Source organism: Chionomys nivalis, chromosome 1, assembly GCF_950005125.1.
Source record: "Chionomys nivalis chromosome 1, mChiNiv1.1, whole genome shotgun sequence".
Lineage (NCBI taxonomy): Eukaryota > Metazoa > Chordata > Mammalia > Rodentia > Cricetidae > Chionomys > Chionomys nivalis.
In genome coordinates, this window is record NC_080086.1 from 35,257,704 (window position 1) to 35,276,274 (window position 18,571).

General features: G+C 40.5%; 1 protein-coding gene and 1 pseudogene across 2 annotated transcripts in view; one reads left to right on the top strand and one right to left on the bottom strand.

The window, feature by feature from the left end:
• Window positions 1-18,571, bottom strand: part of Syn2 (synapsin II) — a 160,043-nt gene that overhangs the window by 81,860 nt on the left and 59,612 nt on the right. The window lies entirely within an intron of this gene.
• Window positions 15,372-15,894, top strand: LOC130886090 (40S ribosomal protein S10-like; annotated as a pseudogene).

Genomic DNA, 18,571 nt, shown 5'->3' on the forward strand with positions numbered 1-18,571 from the left:
AGTTTGTGTTTGCTTTTGTTTTTCCTAGATAACAGGAAATTATATTCCTGTTCTCGGATTATATCCCCCCCCCTTCATTTTCCTAGACTTCCAGAGACAAACACCTCTGGAAGGCAGATCTTCATGGTTGCTCATAGCCTTATCTATCACTGAAATAATTGCTAGTTGTCATTCATTCCAAACACTGTTGTATAAATCAAAAGGTTGTAGCGACTCAGGAAGTAGCAGTTACTCGGGCAACATAGGGCGAAACATATTAGGAAAAAAAATATTTGGAAAATTTTTCTTCAGCTTTTTGGACAATTTAGGGTCAGTACCAGTGGGTGGATTCCGCTTCACAATGCCAAAATCCTTATTCCTCTTGCAAACAGAAGGCAAACTCCTAGTCTAATGCAGCAGTCATTGCTTGAGCTGCCCTTTTCAGGTTAAACTGAATAGCCGAAACCAGATTGCTCAGACAATTCAATTATGTTGTCAGAGACTCAAGCAGTTCCTTCTCAACTTGTGGCAGTGTCTGGAAATGGGGCAAAACAGAAGCATTTCAAAGCGATGATGACGGCTTCAGAAACAGCCATCGCCTGCACTGTGCTCACCACTGCCTAGTAAGACTCAGAATTGAGAAACACTTTCATAGGAGAATCAGTTTCATGCTTAGCTACAGTATCACCATCTTTCTCATTTGAGTTTGGTTATTCTGCTTTTGAAAAGTGTTTCACATGTCCTTAAAAAGAATTGTGTTCCCCAGGAGTTATGAGAAGGGGATTCATTTTTGTCTTTCTTCAGTTTGGTATCAGAGTAATGTTGACCTTAAAAATGAATTTTGAGATTCCTTTAAGAATTTTTTTTTTTATTTTTCGAGACAGGGTTTCTCCGTAGCTTTTTGGTTCCTGTTCTGGAACTAGCTCTTGTAGACCAGGCTGGCCTCGAACTCACAGAGATCCGCCTGCCTCTGCCTCCCGAGTGCTGGGATTAAAGGCGTGCGCCACCACCGCCCGGCAAGAATGTTTTTTTTTAATCACTAAAGAAGAATCGCTAATCTTTAAGTGTTTAGTAGATCCCAGCAGTGGAGCCATCTGGTCCTGGGCTTTTTTTTTTTTTTTTTAACAGAAGGCTATTGCTGACAAAGTCAATCTTATTATAGCTTATCAACCTGTTGAGGTTTTCTGTTTCTTCATGACTCAGTTTTGATAGGGCATATGTGTCCAGTAATTTATCCATTTCTTCCAGGTTATCAAATTTGTTGGTGTAGAGTTTTTCATAATTTCTAACAATCCTTTGTATTTCTGTAGTGTCAACAACAATGTTTCCTCATTCGTTTATTTCACTTATTTGTAGCAAGTTTCTCTTAATCTAAGCCAAGACTTGCAATTTTTTCCCTTTGAGGAGCCGATTCTTCTTCTTTGTTTTTTTTTTTTTTTTTGCTATTTCTTTTTTATTGAAAAAAAAATTTTCCGCCTCCTCCCCGCCTCCCATTTTCCTCCCCCTCCTCCTACCCCTCCCCCCACTCCTCTTCTCCTCCCTCTCCAGTCCCAGGAGCAGTCAGGGTTCCCTGTCCTGTGGAAAGTCCAAGGTCCTCCCCCCTCCGTCCAGATCTAGGAAGGTGAACATCCAAACTGTCTAGGCTCCCACAAAGCCAGAACCTGAAGTAGGATCAACACCCCGTGCCATCTTGCTTGTCTTTTTTAGTCTGCATTTCATTTATATCACTCTGCTATTTACTGTTTCTTTCCTTTTGCTGTTTTCATATTTTTAACTTCTTAAGATGCACTGGTTAGTTGAAATCTTTCTATTTTCTTAATGTAGTATTGGCTGCCATAATGTACTCTTTGTACTGCTTTAGAATTGCATAGAGTTAAGGAGACAATATTTTAATTTCCATCGCCATTGTTGGTGGTGTTTGTTGTTGATTTCCAGTTTTACAGCACCGTGATTAGAAACGATGCTTGGTATGAATTCTGTCTTAACAACATTTAGACTTGGGACTGGAGAGATGGCTCAGTGGTTAAGAGAATTTACTGTTTTTCCAGAGAACCTGAGTTTGGCTACCAGCACCCTTGCCAGGTAGCTCACAACCACCTGTGACTACAGCTTCAGGGGATCCAATGCACCTGGCCTCCAAAGGTACCTTCACTCATAGGCACATACCCATTTACTGACACATACACATAACTAAAAAAATAATAAAAAAGACATTTTTTATTATTAAATTTTTTTAATTAAAAATTTCTGCCTCCTCCCCGCCTCCGTTTTCCCTCCCCCTCCCCCCACTCCCCACGCCCCACTCCTCTCCCCCCTCCCTCTCCAGTCCAAAGAGCAGTCAGGGTTCCCTGCATTGTGGGCAGTCCAAGGTCCTCCCCCCTCCATCCAGGTCAAGTCATCTGGCGATGGATGGAGATAGAGACAGAGACCCACATTGGAGCAATGGACTGAGCTCCCAAGGTGCAAATGAGGAACAGAAGGAGGGAGAACATGAGCAAGGAAGTCAAGACCGCAAGGGGGGCATCCACCCACTGAGACGGTGGGGCTGATCTATTAGGAGATCATCAAGGCCAGCTGGACTGGGACTGAAAATGCATGGGATAAAACCGGACTCACTGAATATGGCTGACAATGAGGGCTGCTGGGAAGCCAAGGACAATGGCACTGAGTTTTGACCCTACTGCATGTACTGGCTTTGGGGGAGCCTAGCTAGTCTGAAAAAATACATTTTTTTAAAAGTTAGATGTTTGTGGCCTCCCACGTGAGCAATCCTTTTCTTTTTGCATGTGTATGTATTTGGTATGCATGCATGTACATATGCTGTTCACATGTGTATGGGTGCAAACATGTATGTGTGTATGCATATGTGTGTGCATGTGGAGGCCAGAAGTTGATATCAGGTTTCTTCCTCAGCTACTCTTCATTTTATTTATTGAGGCAGGGTTGGTTTCTTGCTGAACACAAAGCTCACCACTTCCAGGTAGTCTAGCTAGCCAGCTTGCCCTATAGATTCTCCCTCCCTCTCTTTCTCTCTCTCTCTCCCTCCCTCCTCTTCCTTCTCCCTCAAATGCAGAAGGCCAACACACCTGCCAAACTTTTATGTAGGTTCTGTGTTTATGTGAGAATTCAGTCCTCACATTTGATTGACATTAATCTAGTAAGCCATCCCTCCAGTCCCCATCCTCTCCTTTTGAAGGAATAAAAATATATATTCTTGGCATAGAGTCTTTATTTTTCCCAATATTTTGAATGTGTCAGCTCACTGGCTTGTGCTGCTATGGTTTCTGATGAGAAGTAGGCTGTTAATCTCTCTGAGGCTCTCTTGTATATGGTGAGTCATACTTTTTCTTTTCCACTCTTTAAGCTTGACATTCAATGAGTTGATTATGTGTCTAAACTCTTTCAGGCTGCCCTACATTAGTGACTCTCAACCTGTGGGTGGCGATCCCTTTGGGGTTGAACAACCCTCTCACAGGGTCATCTAAGATCATCAGAAAACACAAATATTTATATTACAATTCATAAAAGAAGCAAAGTTATAGTCATTAAGTGGTGATGAAGACAATTTTAAGGAACTATATTAAAGGGTTGCAGCATTTGGAAGGTTGGGAAACACTGTCCTACATGAGCCTTGTGAAGTTTCATGGCTGTGGAAGTTCATATAGTTTATTAACTTGGGAAGTATTATCATTTATTCAAACATCTTTCATCCCTTTTCTTTCTCAGTGTCTCCTACTGGGACACTTGTTTGTGTTTACAGGTACTTGAGGTTCCATGTAGTTCTGTTTTTATTTATTTTGACCCCACATTATATAATTTCAATTAACCAATCTTAAAGTCTACTGATTTCTTTTGCTTGCTTAAATCTGTTCAGTTATTGTACCTTAAGATTATAGACTTTATACTTTACATATACACATGTATTATAGGTATTTATAATAACCATATAGCTATATATAGCATGCATGTGCACACACATACATATATACTTTCTATATTTTCATTGATATTCTTTATTTAATGGGAAATAATTCTCATATTTTGCTTTATTTGTTCAGTTACTAGAACATATTTTAAATAATTGGTTTAAGTCACAAACAGCAGAAGCTGATGATCACAAACCTTACGGTACCATCTAGGAGCAGAAGTCTTGTAACTAACAGACTAAATGAGAATCCCTGTGCTTTCAACTTTGAGAAAATGTCACTTGGAATCAGACTACTGAAAATGTTCTTCTGCAGCTCTGGACTGGACTCAGACACCTGGTGCTCTTCTGAGCCACCCCCTGGCCTGCTGTGGGATTATGAAAACAGCCAACAAGAGCCACATAACTGCAGTTTTAACTCATCCATGCCTGTTTAAATCCATTGGTTTGATTTCCTCTCTTTTGGAGAAAGAATTATAGAACCAGTATGTGTGAAAATAGAAGAATAGAGAGGAACCTATTTTTGAGTCTAGCTGAAAATGGATGGTGACCTGGGGTAGAGAGAATAGAAGGACAAAAATAGCAGTATAAAAGATTTGGTTCTTGTTGAACTAGATGAAAGGAACCAGACAGGGTAAAAAGTGACCTCAAAGTTCTATCATGGCTGAATGGATGGTGACAGGGTACATTAAGATGGGAAAAGGTGTCCCTGTCACAGTTTCCTTCAGTTGCTGTAAATTCCTGACAAAAGTGACTTAGGGAAGAAAAAGTATATTTGACTTAAAATTCCAGGTTACAATCCCTTACTGCAAGGAAGTAAGGTGGCAGGAATTTGAAACAGCCTGTCATATTGCATCCACAGTCAAGAGCAGGGCCATGAGAGTGCAATGGCTCGGGGCTGGTAAAGGCACTTTCCACCAAGCCTGATTATCTGAGTTCAATCCCTGGGACTCACAGAGTAGAAGGAAAGAATCAAGTCCCACTAGCTGTCCTCTGACCTGCACACACACACACACACACACACACACACACACACACACACACTGTAGCCCTAGATAGATAGGTAGGTAAGTAGATAGATAGATAGATAGATAGATAGATAGATAGATAGATAGATAGATAGATAGATAGATAGATAGATATTTCTAAAAGCAGAAAGCAACGAATCAATACAGGCATGTTAGCACTCAGCTTGTCCTAGGGAACTGTGTCCTCCACAGCGGGCAGGTCTTCTATCAATCAATGCCATCAAAGCAAACAATATCTCACTGAAATCCTCAGAGCCCTTCTCAGGTGACTCTAGATTGTGTCAAGCTGACAACTAAAGCCAACGAGCACAATTTCTGTCTTCATTTCTTCTCTGTTGTCATCATAAAATATTCTGATGAAAGTACCTTAGTGGGGGAAGGGTAACAGTTTATCATTGTGGGTCAGTTAAGACAACAGGAATATAAGGGAGGAAGGGTAACAGTTTATCATTGTGGGTCAGTTAAGACGACAGGAATATAAGGGAGGAAGGGTAACAGTTTATCATTGTGGGACAGATAAGATGGCAGGAACATGAAACAGCCAGCCATATTACATCCATAGTCAAAATCTGAGAGCAACAAATTCATGCATGAGCAATAGTGCTCAGCTTGCTTCTCCACCCTTACACAATCCAGGACCCTCTGCCCAGAGAATGATGCATAGGAAGCAAGTCTTCCCACCTCAATGGCCATATTCAAGACAACCTCCCATAGACATATCCACGGGCCAGTTTGCCCTAGCCATTCTTAACTGAGACTCCCTTCCTAAGTGAGCCCAGACTGTGTTAGGCTGATAATTCAAACTAAGTATCACAGGTAGGGATGGGACGAATCTGAAGGAAGGAAAGGTTAGGAGACGCTAAGTGAGAAATGTGAGTGAAGCCTCTACTTGTGGGGAGAGGGCTGAAACAGGAGGAGAATCACAAGTCCTAGCCCTGTCTGAGCTACCACGCAAATTCAAGGCCAGCCTGGGCAACTTAGAATGTCTCTATAAAACAGAAAAGGGGGATAAGACATGTAGCTCAAAGATCTAGTGTTTGTCTTGCATGGACAAGGCCCTGGGCTCCATTCCTAGAACTACACCAGAAAAAGATGAGGAGATAGACAGAGGGGAAAAGGAGAAAAAGGAATATAAGAAGAAAAGGTCATGCAGATAACAGAAATTCAAAAGATAAGTCCCAATGGAAAGAAACTTAGAAATAAATAAAATCAAAATGGTAAGAAATCTGTGGCAATCATAGAGATTACTTGAAAAAAGCCTTTATGAAGAAGAAGAAACAGGACCCGTATCTGAACCCAGAGGAATTTCAAATTTTAGAGATTAAGTAGAGAGTGATTAACGGGGAAGGGTATTAAAAGTGAGCCGCCGCCATGGCAGTGAAAAGAAAAGATGGGATGCTTAATTGTGCTGAATGCTGCTGAGAGAACAAGTTTGGTGATGGAGAAATGAGCACCAAAGTCATACAAACGGAGACAATGGTCCTTTTCAAAGCTGCATTAGTGTTATAGGAATGAGAAAAGACTGTTCTTGCCTTTCAGAGGCAAACAAGTCTACTTAAAGTCTACTTAACGAAACAAACCTAAGACTAGAGGGATGGTTCAATGGTTAAAACCCCTGGTTGCTCTTGTAGAAGTCTTGAGTTCAATTCCCAGCAACCATATGGTGGCTCACAACCATCTATAATAGGATCTGATATCCTCTTCTGGTATGTAGGTGTACATGCAGAACACTCATACATAAAATATAAATAAATACATAAATAAATAGAGTTTTAAAGGAAGAAACTAAACAGACAGCTGGATATTCAATGCTTGAAAGTTTGTGGCCAACCTGGGTTCCATAAGAAACTAAGGTCAGTGTGGGATAATAGCAAGACCCTGCTCTAAAACAACAAATAATGTACACACACACACAAAAAAAAAAATGAGATAATCATGCCAAGGCTGAGAAGTAAGAATTAAATTTCATGGCAGGTTCCTCTTAGAATTTTAGAGAAAGGGAAAAAAGTGCTTTTGGACAGACATGGTAAAGGACTTTTGAAAATGACTAGTTATAACAGTTAGATCTTCAGAAAAAAGAGACCATGTGGAAAACAAAACTGTTTTCAGAGTCAATGATGAAAGCAAGCCAATTCCAATAGAAAGTGTTTAGTTTTCCCACATCCAAGCACCCTTATTGCTTAGTTTCCTTGTTATCACTGAAGGTCTTATCAGAACAAAGGAAAATTCAGCCCATTACCAAGACCAAATGTTCTTTAATGATGTTCTACCTTCCCAGGAAAGGGAACTAAGCACACTCTGACCCACAGGTATCAAAAATAACTCAGGTACCATGGTGTGCTTTGAAACTATCCAGTTGTCAAAATGGGTCTAGTGACATCAAATCATCTTTTCCTATCTCACATTCTCAGCTGCAGCTGTTAAGGCTTAAAATGAAACCATTCCCATGTTCAGAGTTTCCTTTGATTAAAATTCCACAGGAAACACCAATACCAATAGGCCACCGAGTCTAGAGCTTAAGAGAAAGTGTTAGTCTCCAGAAGTTGGCTTTCATGTCAAAGAGTCCTGCTATACCATTGCCCCCAAAGGTCAGTGGAGTCTGGACAACAGCACAGTAGAATACCTGAGCTGAAAAAAAATACCTTTAGGATCAATTTGGTGTTAACTGACTACTGAAGACACAAAGACCAAAAGAAAGGAAGTGATCATTTCAAAGCCAAAGAGATCCTGAAAGACCAGAAAGGTCATAAGGATGGCTACCAGAACTTGGAAAGGAAGTATCTCATCATACCTGAGAATCTCATCACACTCATCATTTCCTGATGGTCAGGAAAATGGGGAAAAGTTTATAGAGCTACTTTCAGGTCACTAACATTCTTTGGTACCATAATCTTTAGGAAAACTTAAAGAATTATTCCAAACTGGGTGTAGTGGCACTTGGTGTAGTGGCACGTGCCTTTAATTCTAACACTGGGGATGCAGAGGCCAGTGTAAGCAGAGACTGCTCATTTGTTTCTTGGGTGCCCAGACCCGAACAATCACACAGAAACTATATTAATTACAACACTGTTTGGCTGATGACTCAGGTGTATTTCTACCTAACTCTTAACATCTTAAATTAACCCATTTCTGTTAATCTGTATATCACCATGAGGCTGTGTCCTACCAGTAAGCTCCTTTGGCAGCTACATGGTATCTCCCTGACTCTGCCTTCTTTCTCCCTGCATTCAGTTTAGTTTTTCTGCACTTTCATAGGCCAGAATAGCTTCTTTATTAACCAATGGCAATAAAACATATTCACAGCATACAGAGAGGAATCCCACATCAGGCCAGCCTGGTCTACAAAATGAATTCCAGGAGAGAGAGAGAGAGAGAGAGAGAGAGAGAGAGAGAGAGAGAGAGAGAGAGAGAGAGAGAAAGAGAGAGAGAGAGAGAGAATATTTTGTAGCAGGTTTTCTTTGACTACCAGCCCCCAAATCATGACACAGAAACTTAGTTAGTTATGAATGCTCGGCCTTATCTTATGCTTATCCCACTAGCTCTTATAACTTAATTGAACCTATTTCTCTTCATCTACATTTTGCCTTGGGGTCTTTTGCCCTTCTTTAATTCTGTATGTCTACTTTCCTGCTTCTTTCTATCTGACTGTCTGCTGCCTGGCTGGCCTTGGTCATCTCCCTCTCTCTCATTCTCTCTAGAGCCTAGAGTCCTCCTCCTACTTATTCTCTCTGCCCTCTAGGCCTGCCTGTCCCTCTACTGCCTCGCTGTTGGCCATTCAGCTTTCTTTTGGACCAATTAGGTGCCTTAGGCAAGCAAGGTAAAACAAATGCAACACATCTTTAAAAGAAAAATCAGGCTCAACAAAGATCTGAGATAGAAACTGGAAATCCTTACTGTAAAAAAACAATGAACTTATGCACGAGTAGATGTGATAACTGGTGGACTAGATAGCAGTTAACATCCCTTTTGACCCCAAAAAGTCCTTGCCTCGGCAAACAAGAGCTCCGAATGTCTCAAGTATTGTATTTAAAATACAGGGACTCAAAACTCAGAGTTTAGGGATAGTCATATTACTTAATCTTCTAAAATCTCTTGGTCATGCTACTCTTTTGGAAAAACAATAAAAACAAAAACAAAACCATCTATGGTATGACTGGCTTTCAAGGACACTTCCCCTTTGAGCCTGCCTAATTTTCTGAACTCATCCTTTGCTGACTCTTCTCCATACAGCACACCGTCACGTCACCTTTGTGTACATGCTTCCTGCTTTTCCAGTTTTTTATGCTATTCTCTCAGTCTGGAATAACTAATCTCTTATGTATACCACTATAGACAATTGTCAGTCTGAGGAAAAGTTATTTACCCTTCAAAGCTACTAAGACTCTCACATCATCCAGCTCAATGTCAAAGAATAGTCACGTTTTATTCTAGGAGTTTTAGTTTCAGGTCTCACACTTAGGTCTTTAATACAATCTGAGCGTACAAAACTGGATGGTAGGATATCCAGTTTTCCTATAACCTGTTTGCTAAAGAGATGGTTCTGTCTTCACATGTGTTCTTGGTGCCTCGAAGGAAAACCAATGAACTATAACTGTATGCTTTATTTCTGGATTGTCTGTCTTATTCCATTGGTTTATACATGCTTTATGTCAGTGTTATACTATTTTGAGCACAATAGCTTTATATTTTGAAGTTAGGAAGTATAATGTCTCCAGATTTGTTATTTTATCCTCAAAACTGAATGTTCAGGGGCTTTCTGTAGCTCTGTAAGTATTTTAGAACTTCTTATTTCTGTGAACAGTGACAGTGAGAATTTAAAAGGGATTCCATTGGATCTATAAATTGCTGTGGGTAGTATAAAATGTAACAGCATCCTTTTAATCCATAAAATACATGAATACAACATACATTGAAATATATTTTTTATCATTGAGAACTTCCTTTTTTTTTTTTTTTTTTTTGGTTTTTCAAGACAGGGTTTCTCTGTGTAGCTTTGGAGCCCATCCTGATACTTGCTCTGTAGACCAGGCTGGTCTTGAATTCACAGAGATCTGCCTGCATCCCTCCCAAGAGCTGGGACTAAAAGCGTGTGCCACCACCACCAGACATGAACTTCTTTTTTAAAAATTTTATTCATTTTACATCCGACTGCAGTTTCTCCTCCTTCCTCTCCTTCCATTCCCTCCCCCACCTCCCCTCAGATCCCACCCTCAAAGTACTCCTCCTCTGCTTCTGTTCAGAAAGGGGCAGGCTTCCCATGGATATCAGCAAAGCATGGCATATCAAGCACCTCCCTTGTATTTAGGCTGGACAAGGTAATCCCGTATGAGGGACAGAATCCTAAGAGCTAGCCAAAGCATTAGGGACAGCCTCTGCTCCCCTTGTTAGGAGTGCCACAGACAGACAAATCTACACAACTGTCACATATATGTAGAGGGCTTAGTTTGGTCCATGTAGGCTTCCTGGTTGTTGGTCCAGTCTCTGTGAGTTCCTATGAGCCAGTTTTGTTGTTTCTGTGGGTTTTCTTGTGGTGTCCTTGACCCCTCTACCTCCTACAATCCTTCTTCTCTTCAGCAGGGTCTCTGCATCCGTTTTCATCGGTTACTGGATGAAGGTTCTCTGATGAAAATTGGGATAGTCTTAGCCAGAGTCATCCTGTGGACTCCTGGGAGTTTCCCTGACCCTGAAAAGCCCCCTTTCCAGTCATCTCTTCTTAAATGTTTTCAAGTTTTTGATATATCAGTCTTTTGCCTCTTTGTCATACTTTGTCAATTTATGATAGGCTTTTTGAAATATTGGTGTATATTTACTGAAAGTTCTTTTTTTTGTATAGTTTGTTGAGAGGGTATAGAAACCTTATTGGATTTGCAGCCTACACTTAACTGAATTTGTTCACCAATTCTATTTTTTTCATTTTGGTAGAATTACTAGGGATTTTTAATATATAAGAAGGTATCATGAGCAGAGACAATTTCACTTTTCCCTTTCCTACTTAGATACATTTTATTTCTTATTTCTGCCTAATTACTCCTAGCAGGACTTAGCGTACTATTCTGAACAGAAGTTTTAAGAGCAGCCATCCTTGTCTTATTCCTGATCTTAAATGTAAATTTTTCGACTTTACAATATTATTAGGTAGGAACTTGTTCTATATAAGCTTATTGTGTTGAGATATTTTCATGCTAAATAATTGTTGACAGTTTGTATCATGGAAAAATGTGGAATTTTGTATAAAAAAAAGCTTTCTCTGTGTCTACTGAGATGATCCCAGAGCTTTTGGCTATATCACACTCATTGTTTTATATAAATCTACTTATTATAATGATTTTTCTGATATACCGTTGACTTTGGTCTGCTAGGGTTCTTAAGGGGTTTTTCTATCTACGCTCAGTAGAGATATTGCCCTATAATTTTCTTTTCTTGTAACTGCTCTTGCTTCAGCAATATTGGATTACAACTATCTTCATAAAATAAGTTTGATTATATTATTTTCTCTTGAAAGTTTTAAAAAGACATCCTTACCAGAAAACACAAGATGGACACAATGAGGAAGGGATATCCAGTGAAAGCAGGGGCCCTATTCAGGCTTTCTATGTTAGAACCATGACGGTGCACAAAAACGGTCATCACAATAGTACAAGACTCAAGATATTTGATCACTTTTAGTTTTTTTCTATGTATCAGCCTAAGCACACAGGCTTTCCAAATCTCAGGGAAGTTTTGAGAGGAAGGCACAAACACTCATGACTGTGCTCAGTTCTGTCCTTGTCCTTTCCTATCTTCAGCAATGTGGTCCACCACCCTCCAGAGGAGAGCAAAGTTATAACTTTAATCTAAGTGATGGGGGATCAGTGACAGAAATCCTAGAAGGCATCACCTCCAAAACGGAGGACTGTCCAAAAGCTATAACTAAGACGAGTAAGAATCATTAAACATTGTAGTGAAATTTTAAACAAAGTAACCCAACAGACGCCCCCTGAAGAGGCAGAAATACCAGCAATAAGAACCTCTGAGATACACCAATCTAAATCCTCATGAACACATGAGAAATATTAAGGAAAGCAGAGAAGAGTGGCAGTGCCCAGTCAAAACTCATATTCTGACTTCTAACCCACTTACCATCTCCTGTATAATAAAGGACCAACCCATGAGAAAAGTGGATATAAAATGGTACACAGTATATAAATATTATATCATGAGACAATGAGGGTCACACGGTCCTACAGCAGCAATGCATGTTCAGAGTTATTTTAAACTTCTCATATGGATTTCTATCTAACACATTTTAAATACCTCTTAGAATCAAGGCAATATGTACTTCCTAAGTCAATCAATTTCAGCTTCTGACAGCATTTTGGAAAGATCTTCATAACACCACACTTGCAGAAAAGAGTTAGCAAGCATGAGATTGTTAACCTTAGCAAGGCTGGCTTACAAGGCTGGCCTTGACCGGCAAGTCCTAACTCAAGATTTCAGGAGGGTTGAGGCCATTCTCAAAATTCACAAGAGTGGTTTACTATGACTATGTTCATACAACATGGCTTATGCTGGACATGTGCTTTACTTTCTTAGGGTCTGAAATGTTGGTGTACACGAGACAGAAGACATCCACATGACCAGTCACAGCGAAAACTGGGACACTGGGTCTCTAATGGGCTTCCCTGGCATACAACATTTCAAGCTCATATGGTAACTTGCTTTTGGGGAATAAGTGACTCCTGGAAGCTTGCACGTGGTTTTCTCTATGCCTTGTCCATGTGCCTCTTTTTTTTGTCTCTGTTTTTTAACCCTTCACTGTCATGAATTCAGTTCTGGTGTCCATATGTGGAGGCCTGATGTCCCCCTGAGTTATCAAACCTGGGGTGGTTGCACAGCGAGTCAAACTCAGTCTTCAGTAGTCTGTGACCTCAGGCCTTTAACTCTAGCCTTTTGAAACTCAGACACAGTGTTGCTAACAACAAAACTTGGGCTCAGGAACTGTGTAATAATTTTTTTAATCATACACACACCCAGCTCATAATGTTCTAAGTAAGTTAATGACTTTTGTATTGGACAGCGTTCACAGCTATCACTGGCCACGTGGCCCAGAGACCACCAGTTGAACATGCTGCAGATTTAGAGCGGATGCTGAAGCCAATGAAAATCCAATATGCACAGGTAGGAAGAACAGTGCAAACAATACAGGAAAGTTCTCAATAAAAAAGTAATACTTGAGTTGGACCTTGAGGAAAGAATGACAGAGACAAGTAGGAAAGAAATTATAAGTAAATCCAATTAGAGACCTGAGATGAAATTGGAACACAGAGACTAGGCCTAGTGGGAAGAGACAAACATGGTAGATGGAGGGTGAACTGATGAGATAGCCACTGAGAAAATACTTGGGGATTCTGATTGCCTGATTTTCAAACACAGTTAGAAAAACATCAGCTGAACAACTGAACCATAGCAGAGAGGCAGAGAACATCGCCTCTGAGTCTGATACGAGACTGACCCATTGGACAGCCTGAGTCTGATACGAGACTGATCGATTGAACAGCCTGAGTCTGATACGAGACTGACCCATTGGACAGTCTGTTGAGTCTGAAGATGCACGATTAGCATTAACACAGAAAATACAAGAAAGGACTAAAAGCTCAACTGTCTAAAATTAACAACCTAATAATAATATGCACTAAAATAAGGAATGCTAAACAACAAATCCTTTCAACCACCTTTTATCGGAGAGATGCAAGATATCTTAAAACAATGGTTCATCCCTCCTGAAATCAACAAAAGGAGCTATTACATACGCTGTGTTTCGGAACAGCTCCTCCCATGACTTCACATTATAGACCCACTTGCATTGTATCTGAGAAGACAATTGTATTTGCATACAAAAGGGAAGACTTCTCCTTTTCCCAGTTAGCTATTTATTTATTTGCGGGAGGGGCACACAGTGGCACACAGGAGATCAGAGAACAGTCTGTGGGTCTCCACTCTCTCCTTCCTTTGTTTTAGATAGCTGGCCTGGAACTTAATATGTAGACCAGGCTGGTTAACTCACAAAGATTTACCTACTTCTGCCTCCTAAATTGGAATAAAGGTGTGTGTCATTGTGCCTGAACCCTTCTGCACCTATTTCTGTGTCTACTGGGAAACCTTGTCTTCCTCGGATAGCTCATTAGTCTGTTTCTTGCTGTTTTATCAGGTGGACATTGTGCCTGTCATGCCTTCCTGGGACCCTGTTCTTCAGCCTTCCAATCCCCACCGTCCAGCCAGATGCTGGGAACCAAACCTACATGGTAAGCTGGTATCTCACCACTGAGGTACATTCTCAGGCCTCAGATTCCTAAAATCTTCCACCACCCCTGGAACCATGAGTCACTTGAAAGATCTTATGCAAGGCTGAGATGAAATCTTCTGCCAGACTTAAATTACTCTTACACGAATTTTCCTAGCAATGTATCTACCTTAATTGGGTTACTGGTATGAAGTTCAGTGCTAATTATATCTACTAACCTAACTAGCTCTGGAGACTAGATTAGGGAGGAGACACCATGGCCACTGTCTCCTGTTTGCAAACTGCACTAAACAGTAAAGCAGTATAGAAAAACTCAGGAAGGGAGCTGCAGTTCTTCCTCCAAACACTTCTCTCTCTGCCATGTTCTATCCCATCAGCGGGCAGCTGGCTCAGAATTCCTTCATCATTCTTTCCTCCTCCTTCTCACCATCTACAACGATACAGTTTCCCAGGGAGAGGTTAACATGGAAAAAACACTGTCTCATTTTTACCCATCACTACAGGGGCATCTGACATGCAGTCTTAGCATGCCTGGGCTGTAAGAGGCACACTCATTTCCAGGAGCTGCGTAATGGGAGCTCAAGAGCTTTGCAAAAACACAGGTTTGTGTTCAAAACATACGGTCATGTGATACTAGACAAGTTACTTAATCTTCCTTAACTTTGATGAGTTACTTACCTAAGGGGTTGTTATAAGGATTAAAACACATAAAAGTATATGGAATAGTGTTGGCACCTAGGAGTATTGGTTTTATTTTTTTATTTTTTGGGTTTTTTTTTTTTTTTTTTTTGGTTTTTCGAGACAGGGTTTCTCTGTGGTTTTGGAGCCTGTCCTGGAACTAGCTCTTGTAGACCAGGCTGGTCTCGAACTCACAGAGATCCGCCTGCCTCTGCCTCCCAAGTGCTGGGATTAAAGGCATGTGCCACCACCGCCCGGCTGGAGTATTGGTTTTAAAAAACTGATTTTTCACTTCCAATAGTCATTATATTATCTTAATCGAAAACTAGTACATGTGGTCTGATAACTAGCAATGCTTGCTCTAAAGTAGCTACTGGTAAGTACTAAGTACTCAGTGAAGGTTGGATGATCACACTACCATTATATGCTCTTTAAAATCAGTGACTAATTCAGTGTTTTAAAAATCTTACTGTGGGTCCCGGATCCTGCAGCCACCGCGATGTTGATGCCCAAGAAGAACCGGATTGCCATCTATGAGCTCCTTTTTAAGGAAGGAGTGATGGTTGCCAAGAAGGATGTCCATATGCCCAAACACCCTGAGCTGGCAGACAAGAACGTGCCCAACCTTCATGTCATGAAGGCCATGCAGTCTCTGAAGTCTCGAGGCTACGTGAAGGAGCAGTTTGCCTGGAGACACTTCTATTGGTACCTTACGAATGAGGGCATCCAGTATCTCCGCGATTATCTCCACCTGCCTCCGGAGATCGTGCCTGCCACCCTGCGCCGCAGTCGTCCCCGGAGGGTGAGCGCCCGGCAAGATTCACAAGAGGGGAGGCGGACAGAGACACCTACAGAAGGAGTGCTGTGCCCCCTGGTGCTGACAAGAAAGCCGAGGCCGGGGCTGGCTCAGCCACCGAGTTTCAATTTAGAGGAGGCTTTGGTCGTGGACGGGGTCAGCCACCACAGTGAGCTTGAAGACTGTTGTTTGGAATAAACTTTAAAGAAAAGTGGAAAAAAAAATCTTACTGTGACACAGCATTATAAATGGCATATTGTCTTCTCTGAATAGTTTTAAAGCTTGTATTTAGTTTTAATGAAATTTAAGAAATGAAGAAAATGGCCAAAGTTTAAATCACTGGTCAAACACAAAAGAAAATATTGCCTTGATAATGGACAGCATATAAAAATATTAAACCAAGAAAAGAGGAAAAGTAGAACATCTTTTCAAATAATGACCTAGAAGATTTAATTTTTATAATTTTAAGATAAGTGCAAGACTAATAAAAAAAATAAAAATAGAGATAAGCAAAAGGGACTTGTGGCTATTTCACAATTCTACCACAATGGCAAGGCATCCTTCTCAATCCTGTGTTAGGTATTAAAACACACACATCATATCAGTTGATATAACAATTATACCCAAGGTAATTTTCCTACAAATAAAACAAGAGATTTCCCATTATATCATCTAAGTATTTAGTGTAAAAGCCTTCTCCTGTGGTATCAATTTTATTTCTCTAGAAAAGAAGAAACTCCATATTGTAAAAACCACCTTTGTCTCCATCTCCTTAGTGACATGATGAGGCTAACTTAAATGCTGTAGAGAAAGCAATCACACTAAATAGATCTACGTTTTCATCTGAGCTCATCAACTGTGGTGTTTAAAGAGATGCCTCTAAAGGTGAGGCATTTGAACACCTCGTCCTCAATGGAAAGTTCTCTCTCTCTCTCTCTCTCTCTCTCTTTCTCTCTCTCTCTCTCTCTCTCTCTCTCTCACACACACACACACACACACACACACACATGCCTAAATGTAAAAATTAATCTATAAAATTCTTTTTTAAAAAGATAGCCATAAATTCCTGTGACTTTGAATTAGAAAACATATTTGACTTCAAAACTGCAATCAATACTGGAAAAAGGTAAGTTAGACTTCATCAAAATGGGGAAATTTTGTATTTCAGGAGACACTGACCTTCAAGAGTAGCTCAGTAGTACAGCATTTCTCTGAAATATGCAAGCCCCTAGATCTGATCTCAACATCACAAAAATAAGACACAAAATAAAGAAACTCCCAGTAAAGGAAAAAAACGTATTGAATGGCAGAAAATAGTCACAAATCTAGAATAACAAATTTAGCCAGGTGGTGGTGGCACATGCCGTTAGTCCCATCACTTGGGAATCAGAGGCAGGTGACTCTCTGAGTTTGAGGCCACACTGGTTTAGAGAGGGAGTTCCAGGTTCCAGTACAGCCAGTGCTACACAGAAAAATCTTGTCTCAAAAAGCCATAAACCAAACCAAACAAACAAAACAAAAAACGAAATTCAAAAGGAGAAATAATCCAGAATTTTAAAAATAGTTACAGGGTAAAAGAAACTTCTTCAAAGAGCCGAAGAAAGATATTCAACATCATTAAACATCAGGAAAAGGCAAATCAAAACTTAAGTACCCAAACACACACAAAAATAACTAAAGTGTCAAGTTTTAGTAAGAAGTGAAGAAATTAGACTTCTGGTAGAAATGTAAAATGATGCATTATGGGAAAATTTGGCAGTTCCTCAAAAAGTGAAGCACAGGGTTCACATATAAGCCAACGATTCCATTCTTAGGCACCCAAGAGAATTTAAAACTCATGTTCACCAAACTTACACACGAATGTCCACAGCTACATTATCCACAGTAGCCTCAAATCAGAAACCCAATGATTATCAGCTGATGAACAATAAAGCACAATCTAGACATATAATGAAATGCCACTTGCAAGAGAATAAAGCATGGATGCCTGCCAAAAATGTGTGAACCCTGGGAACATTATGCTAAGTGAAAGAAACCGTGCACAAGGAAGCACATACGGAATAAATTTCTCTAAATGAAGCGTCCAGAAAGCAGTTCTGTAAAGACAGAAAGCATTTCATTAGTGCTTACCTAGGGGCTACAAAGGAGGGGATAGCAGGCATGAACACTGATGGCGTTGTGTTGAGGTGATGAATATATTCTACGGTGGTGGTGGTTTCACAAGTCTCAAATTTCTACTTTAAGTAGAAAAATTCTTAAAGGAATTTCAACAGGAAGATCAGGGGGGAAATGCTGAAAAAGTATTGTCAAAATACAGGGGGAGAGGAGTCATCATCATAAATTTAAGAAGAGCAAGCCAGAGAGAAAAGTCTAACTACTTTCAGGTAAACGAATGGAAAGAGTTCACATTTAAAAGATCCGGTACCAAGTGGTCTCCAACTTCCAGGGCCAATGCTGGATGCCGAAAGGATGCTGTCAATGTTCTAAGAGAAAATGACTTCCAGCCTCAAGTTGTGCTGCAGAAACTTGTTAGAAAAATTCAAGAGTGGCACAAGGATGTTTTCAGGCAGGAAAGGTAGATCTTCGAACGTTTCTATAAACACAAGGACATGAAGCTGGGAGGATGGCTCGGTGAATAAGAGAGGTTGCTCGGCACACATGAGGGCTGCAGTTCAAATTCCTAGCACAGGTGAAAACCAGGCATTGGGAGCCCAAAACAGGCCAATCCCAAGGGCTTGCAAAGGAGCCAACACAGCCTAGCCAAAACAGTGCAACGAGAGACGATGCCTCAAGACCTTTGCGTGTACAACATACACTCAAGGGCATGCACCACACATAAACCACACACATATACCAGGGATACCAAGTGTTAAGTACAACCAAAT